The sequence below is a fragment of the Danio rerio genome, chromosome 2 (assembly GCF_052040795.2).
Source record: "Danio rerio strain M-AB ecotype USA chromosome 2, GRCz13ab, whole genome shotgun sequence".
Classification (NCBI taxonomy): domain Eukaryota; kingdom Metazoa; phylum Chordata; class Actinopteri; order Cypriniformes; family Danionidae; genus Danio; species Danio rerio.
In genome coordinates this window covers 15878269-15885092 of record NC_141022.1, presented here as the reverse complement: position 1 = coordinate 15885092, position 6824 = coordinate 15878269, and positions in this window count along the sequence as shown.

Below are 6824 nucleotides of genomic sequence, written 5' to 3'. Positions count from 1 at the left end.
TTGTCTAAAACAAAAAAGAATGATGCATTTTATGTCCGAATCTATTTTTATCACTTTCTGAATTGGACGTTGAAAATGAGCTTATCTCAGCCAGCAGAGAGGTCAAAACACAGTAATGCAAACTCAGTCAGAGACATAGATTTTCACTTGCAACTTGCTTTAACATGTTTAACAGTGCATGAAATGTTGTCTAAAACAAAAAAGAATGATGCATTTTATAGCTGGATCTGGTTTTATTACATTCTGAATTGGACGTTGAAAATGAGCTTATCTCAGCCAGCAGAGAGGTCAAATCACAGTAATGCAAACTCAGTCAGAGACATAGATTTTCACTTGCAACTTGCTTTAACATGTTTAACAGTGCATGAAATGTTGTCTAAAACAAAAAAGAATGATCCATTTTATGGCTGGATCTGTTTTTATCACTTTTTGAAATGGACGTTGAAAATGAGCTTATCTCAGCCAGCAGAGAGGTCAAATCACAGTAATGCAAACTCAGTCAGAGACATAGATTTTCACTTGCAACTTGCTTTAACATGTTTAACAGTGCATGAAATGTTGTCTAAAACAAAAAAGAATGATGCATTTTATAGCTGGATCTGGTTTTATTACATTCTGAATTGGACGTTGAAAATGAGCTTATCTCAGCCAGCAGAGAGGTCAAATCACAGTAATGCAAACTCAGTCAGAGACATAGATTTTCACTTGCAACTTGCTTTAACATGTTTAACAGTGCATGAAATGTTGTCTAAAACAAAAAAGAATGATGCATTTTATAGCTGGATCTGGTTTTATTACATTCTGAATTGGACGTTGAAAATGAGCTTATCTCAGCCAGCAGAGAGGTCAAATCACAGTAATGCAAACTCAGTCAGAGACATAGATTTTCACTTGCAACTTGCTTTAACATGTTTAACAGTGCATGAAATGTTGTCTAAAACAAGAAAGAATGATGCATTTTATGTCTGGATCTGGTTTTATTACATTCTAAATTGGACGTTGAAAATGAGCTTATCTCAGCCAGCAGAGAGGTCAAATCACAGTAATGCAAACTCAGTCAGAGACATAGATTTTCACTTGCAACTTGCTTTAACATGTTTAACAGTGCATGAAATGTTGTCTAAAACAAAAAAGAATGATGCATTTTATGTCTGGATCTGGTTTTATTACATTCTGAATTGGACGTTGAAAATGAGCTTATCTCAGCCAGCAGAGAGGTCAAATCACAGTAATGCAAACTCAGTCAGAGACATAGATTTTCACTTGCAACTTGCTTTAACATGTTTAACAGTGCATGAAATGTTGTCTAAAACAAAAAAGAATGATGCATTTTATAGCTGGATCTGGTTTTATTACATTCTGAATTGGACGTTGAAAATGAGCTTATCTCAGCCAGCAGAGAGGTCAAATCACAGTAATGCAAACTCAGTCAGAGACATAGATTTTCCTTTGCAACTTGCTTTAACATGTTTAACAGTGCATGAAATGTTGTCTAAAACAAAAAAGAATGATGCATTTTATGGCTGGATCTGGTTTTATTACATTCTGAATTGGACGTTGAAAATGAGCTTATCTCAGCCAGCAGAGAGGTCAAATCACAGTAATGCAAACTCAGTCAGAGACATAGATTTTCCTTTGCAACTTGCTTTAACATGTTTAACAGTGCATGAAATGTTGTCTAAAACAAAAAAGAATGATGCATTTTATGGCTGGATCTGGTTTTATTACATTCTGAATTGGACGTTGAAAATGAGCTTATCTTAGCCAGCAGAGAGGTCAAATCACAGTAATGCAAACTCAGTCAGAGACATAGATTTTCACTTGCAACTTGCTTTAACATGTTTAACAGTGCATGAAATGTTGTCTAAAACAAAAAAGAATGATGCATTTTATAGCTGGATCTGGTTTTATTACATTCTGAATTGGACGTTGAAAATGAGCTTATCTCAGCCAGCAGAGAGGTCAAATCACAGTAATGCAAACTCAGTCAGAGACATAGATTTTCACTTGCAACTTGCTTTAACATGTTTAACAGTGCATGAAATGTTGTCTAAAACAAAAAAGAATGATGCATTTTATGTCCGGATCTATTTTTATCACTTTCTGAATTGGACGTTGAAAATGAGCTTATCTCAGCCAGCAGAGAGGTCAAATCACAGTAATGCAAACTCAGTCAGAGACATAGATTTTCACTTGCAACTTGCTTTAACATGTTTAACAGTGCATGAAATGTTGTCTAAAACAAAAAAGAATGATGCATTTTATAGCTGGATCTGGTTTTATTACATTCTGAATTGGACGTTGAAAATGAGCTTATCTCAGCCAGCAGAGAGGTCAAATCACAGTAATGCAAACTCAGTCAGAGACATAGATTTTCACTTGCAACTTGCTTTAACATGTTTAACAGTGCATGAAATGTTGTCTAAAACAAAAAAGAATGATCCATTTTATGGCTGGATCTGTTTTTATCACTTTTTGAAATGGACGTTGAAAATGAGCTTATCTCAGCCAGCAGAGAGGTCAAATCACAGTAATGCAAACTCAGTCAGAGACATAGATTTTCACTTGCAACTTGCTTTAACATGTTTAACAGTGCATGAAATGTTGTCTAAAACAAAAAAGAATGATGCATTTTATAGCTGGATCTGGTTTTATTACATTCTGAATTGGACGTTGAAAATGAGCTTATCTCAGCCAGCAGAGAGGTCAAATCACAGTAATGCAAACTCAGTCAGAGACATAGATTTTCACTTGCAACTTGCTTTAACATGTTTAACAGTGCATGAAATGTTGTCTAAAACAAAAAAGAATGATGCATTTTATGTCTGGATCTGGTTTTATTACATTCTAAATTGGACGTTGAAAATGAGCTTATCTCAGCCAGCAGAGAGGTCAAATCACAGTAATGCAAACTCAGTCAGAGACATAGATTTTCACTTGCAACTTGCTTTAACATGTTTAACAGTGCATGAAATGTTGTCTAAAACAAAAAAGAATGATGCATTTTATAGCTGGATCTGGTTTTATTACATTCTGAATTGGACGTTGAAAATGAGCTTATCTCAGCCAGCAGAGAGGTCAAATCACAGTAATGCAAACTCAGTCAGAGACATAGATTTTCACTTGCAACTTGCTTTAACATGTTTAACAGTGCATGAAATGTTGTCTAAAACAAAAAAGAATGATGCATTTTATAGCTGGATCTGGTTTTATTACATTCTGAATTGGACGTTGAAAATGAGCTTATCTCAGCCAGCAGAGAGGTCAAATCACAGTAATGCAAACTCAGTCAGAGACATAGATTTTCACTTGCAACTTGCTTTAACATGTTTAACAGTGCATGAAATGTTGTCTAAAACAAAAAAGAATGATGCATTTTATGTCTGGATCTGGTTTTATTACATTCTGAATTGGACGTTGAAAATGAGCTTATCTCAGCCAGCAGAGAGGTCAAATCACAGTAATGCAAACTCAGTCAGAGACATAGATTTTCACTTGCAACTTGCTTTAACATGTTTAACAGTGCATGAAATGTTGTCTAAAACAAAAAAGAATGATGCATTTTATAGCTGGATCTGGTTTTATTACATTTTGAATTGGACGTTGAAAATGAGCTTATCTTAGCCAGCAGAGAGGTCAAATCACAGTAATGCAAACTCAGTCAGAGACATAGATTTTCACTTGCAACTTGCTTTAACATGTTTAACAGTGCATGAAATGTTGTCTAAAACAAAAAAGAATGATCCATGTTATGGCTGGATCTGTTTTTATCATTTTCTGAAATGGACGTTGAAAATGAGCTTATCTCAGCCAGCAGAGAGGTCAAATCACAGTAATGCAAACTCAGTCAGGAACATAGATTTTCTCTTGCAACTTGCTTTAACATGTTTAACAGTGCATGAAATGTTGTCTAAAACAAAAAAGAATGATGCATTTTATAGCTGGATCTGGTTTTATTACATTCTGAATTGGACGTTGAAAATGAGCTTATCTCAGCCAGCAGAGAGGTCAAATCACAGTAATGCAAACTCAGTCAGAGACATAGATTTTCACTTGCAACTTGCTTTAACATGTTTAACAGTGCATGAAATGTTGTCTAAAACAAAAAAGAATGATGCATTTTATGGCTGGATCTGTTTTTATCACTTTCTGAACTGGACGTTGAAAATGAGCTTATCTCAGCCAGCAGAGAGGTCAAATCACAGTAATGCAAACTCAGTCAGAGACATATATTTTAACTTGCAACTTGCTTTAACATGTTTAACAGTGCATGAAATGTTGTCTAAAACAAAAAAGAATGATGCATTTTATGGCTGGATCTGGTTTTATTACATTCTGAATTGGACGTTGAAAATGAGCTTATCTCAGCCAGCAGAGAGGTCAAATCACAGTAATGCAAACTCAGTCAGAGACATAGATTTTCACTTGCAACTTGCTTTAACATGTTTAACAGTGCATGAAATGTTGTCTAAAACAAAAAAGAATGATGCATTTTATGTCTGGATCTGGTTTTATTACATTCTGAATTGGACGTTGAAAATGAGCTTATCTCAGCCAGCAGAGAGGTCAAATCACAGTAATGCAAACTCAGTCAGAGACATAGATTTTCACTTGCAACTTGCTTTAACATGTTTAACAGTGCATGAAATGTTGTCTAAAACAAAAAAGAATGATGCATTTTATAGCTGGATCTGGTTTTATTACATTCTGAATTGGACGTTGAAAATGAGCTTATCTCAGCCAGCAGAGAGGTCAAATCACAGTAATGCAAACTCAGTCAGAGACATAGATTTTCACTTGCAACTTGCTTTAACATGTTTAACAGTGCATGAAATGTTGTCTAAAACAAAAAAGAATGATGCATTTTATGGCTGGATCTGGTTTTATTACATTCCGAATTGGACGTTGAAAATGAGCTTATCTTAGCCAGCAGAGAGGTCAAATCACAGTAATGCAAACTCAGTCAGAGACATAGATTTTCACTTGCAACTTGCTTTAACATGTTTAACAGTGCATGAAATGTTGTCTAAAACAAAAAAGAATGATGCATTTTATAGCTGGATCTGGTTTTATTACATTCTGAATTGAACGTTGAAAATGAGCTTATCTCAGCCAGCAGAGAGGTCAAATCACAGTAATGCAAACTCAGTCAGAGACATAGATTTTCACTTGCAACTTGCTTTAACATGTTTAACAGTGCATGAAATGTTGTCTAAAACAAAAAAGAATGATGCATTTTATGTCTGGATCTGGTTTTATTACATTCTGAATTGGACGTTGAAAATGAGCTTATCTCAGCCAGCAGAGAGGTCAAATCACAGTAATGCAAACTCAGTCAGAGACATAGATTTTCACTTGCAACTTGCTTTAACATGTTTAACAGTGCATGAAATGTTGTCTAAAACAAAAAAGAATGATGCATTTTATAGCTGGATCTGGTTTTATTACATTTTGAATTGGACGTTGAAAAGGAGCTTATCTTAGCCAGCAGAGAGGTCAAATCACAGTAATGCAAACTCAGTCAGAGACATAGATTTTCACTTGCAACTTGCTTTAACATGTTTAACAGTGCATGAAATGTTGTCTAAAACAAAAAAGAATGATGCATTTTATGGCTGGATCTGGTTTTATTACATTCTAAATTGGACGTTGAAAATGAGCTTATCTCAGCCAGCAGAGAGGTCAAATCACAGTAATGCAAACTCAGTCAGAGACATAGATTTTCACTTGCAACTTGCTTTAACATGTTTAACAGTGCATGAAATGTTGTCTAAAACAAAAAAGAATGATGCATTTTATGTCTGGATCTGGTTTTATTACATTCTGAATTGGACGTTGAAAATGAGCTTATCTCAGCCAGCAGAGAGGTCAAATCACAGTAATGCAAACTCAGTCAGGAACATAGATTTTCTCTTGCAACTTGCTTTAACATGTTTAACAGTGCATGAAATGTTGTCTAAAACAAAAAAGAATGATGCATTTTATAGCTGGATCTGGTTTTATTACATTCTGAATTGGACGTTGAAAATGAGCTTATCTCAGCCAGCAGAGAGGTCAAATCACAGTAATGCAAACTCAGTCAGAGACATATGTTTTCTCTTGCAACTTGCTTTAACATGTTTAACAGTGCATGAAATGTTGTCTAAAACAAAAAAGAATGATGCATTTTATGTCCGAATCTATTTTTATCACTTTCTGAATTGGACGTTGAAAATGAGCTTATCTCAGCCAGCAGAGAGGTCAAAACACAGTAATGCAAACTCAGTCAGAGACATAGATTTTCACTTGCAACTTGCTTTAACATGTTTAACAGTGCATGAAATGTTGTCTAAAACAAAAAAGAATGATGCATTTTATAGCTGGATCTGGTTTTATTACATTCTGAATTGGACGTTGAAAATGAGCTTATCTCAGCCAGCAGAGAGGTCAAATCACAGTAATGCAAACTCAGTCAGAGACATAGATTTTCACTTGCAACTTGCTTTAACATGTTTAACAGTGCATGAAATGTTGTCTAAAACAAAAAAGAATGATCCATTTTATGGCTGGATCTGTTTTTATCACTTTTTGAAATGGACGTTGAAAATGAGCTTATCTCAGCCAGCAGAGAGGTCAAATCACAGTAATGCAAACTCAGTCAGAGACATAGATTTTCACTTGCAACTTGCTTTAACATGTTTAACAGTGCATGAAATGTTGTCTAAAACAAAAAAGAATGATGCATTTTATAGCTGGATCTGGTTTTATTACATTCTGAATTGGACGTTGAAAATGAGCTTATCTCAGCCAGCAGAGAGGTCAAATCACAGTAATGCAAACTCAGT